At 36.5% G+C, this 1,285-nt stretch overlaps 1 non-coding gene across 1 annotated transcript; it reads left to right on the top strand.

Moving 5' to 3' along the window:
• Nucleotides 1-307: 307 nt before the first annotated feature.
• Nucleotides 308-444, top strand: LOC111754177 (small nucleolar RNA SNORA2/SNORA34 family). The gene has a single exon (XR_002788892.1). It is a non-coding gene; the product is annotated as a small nucleolar RNA SNORA2/SNORA34 family (small nucleolar RNA).
• The last annotated feature ends 841 nt before the right edge of the window (nucleotides 445-1,285 follow it).

Here is a 1,285-nt window from a genome sequence, read left to right on the forward strand (position 1 = left end):
TTGATACTGTGACTTGAGCAACTATCTCTAAGACGATAATGTGTAATCTATTTACTGGTGATTTCTTACTGTTTTTTTTTTTTTTGTAGTTCTGTATTACTTGTACCCTTACACCGCTTTGTTTTGTTTTTTCTCTTTTTCCTTTTAAATAAAATTTAAAAAAATAAAAAAAATAAATTTTGACACTTTGAAAAATGCCAGCAGCAATACAGCAACAATAATAATGGCAATAACAACAAATCTTAACAATTATGAATCACCAATGGTTTCACTGTCCTACTTTTTGTTTATGAAGATAAATATAATCCTAGCTCTGAATCACAGCCAGCAGCTTCCTGACACTGTTGGTTTCAAGCAGGAGCCTAAAGAAATGTCTTTCTATGGTCTGTTGGCCATTTCAGAACTTGGGCAGTGAGATGGTCAATTCCTTAGAAAGAAACAGCTTGAAGTATCCCCTCTTCACCCTGGTGAGCGGCTGTGAACGTGGCCTGGTGAGCAGCTGTGAGCATGGCAGGCTCCAGTGGCCCAGGACGGGAGCCACCAGTGTTTCCTGGACCCACGCCATGCTGGGACCCAGAGTACCGAGAAATCAAGCAACCCCTCCCCACTTTGCCTGTTTTGTTTTGTTGAACTTCAATATACATGAAAATATGGACAGCTATTTTGAAGAGAATGAGAGACTCTACAACAGATATTGGTGACTTCCCTGTTGTCTGGTTTTGAAGACCTACAACTCCTTCCTCATTCTGTTCGGATCAGTTTTATACTATGTTGTTTTATATGAAATCTCTGTATGTGAAGACATGGACAACTATTTGGAAGAAAACAAGTGACAATATGATAGATAATGAAGATCTCAGGTTGTCTAGCTTTGAAATTTATATCTCTTACATTGCTTTCTTATGTTCTATTTTGTTCTGTTTTGTTGTGTTTACTCCCTTTAAAATAAAAAAATTTAAAGAAGATAAATATAATCTTTCTACAATACTTTCTATCAAAATGAAGCCAGTGTAATTTTTAGGATGTTTTGGTAATGATAGAAATATTTTATGTGCAATAATTTTTAAATGGGTAATTAAGGGACAGTATCTTCTGGTAGCAAAAAAAAAAATCAGATCTCTAAAAATGATAACATTTTGTTAAAACACAAAAACTGGCCAACTGCTGAACAAAAGTACACAGTCCTGTACGTGCTGTATATCTTGGTGTTCAGATGGCCAAAATGCCACGCCGTTACATCACAGGTGGTACTGAGATGCTGATTCTGCATGGGAGACTGTGGGTG

Source organism: Cavia porcellus, unplaced genomic scaffold (assembly GCF_034190915.1).
Source record: "Cavia porcellus strain 051 isolate PalLab524CR breed Dunkin Hartley unplaced genomic scaffold, mCavPor4.1 scaffold_12, whole genome shotgun sequence".
In the NCBI taxonomy this organism is placed as follows: Eukaryota; Metazoa; Chordata; class Mammalia; order Rodentia; family Caviidae; genus Cavia; species Cavia porcellus.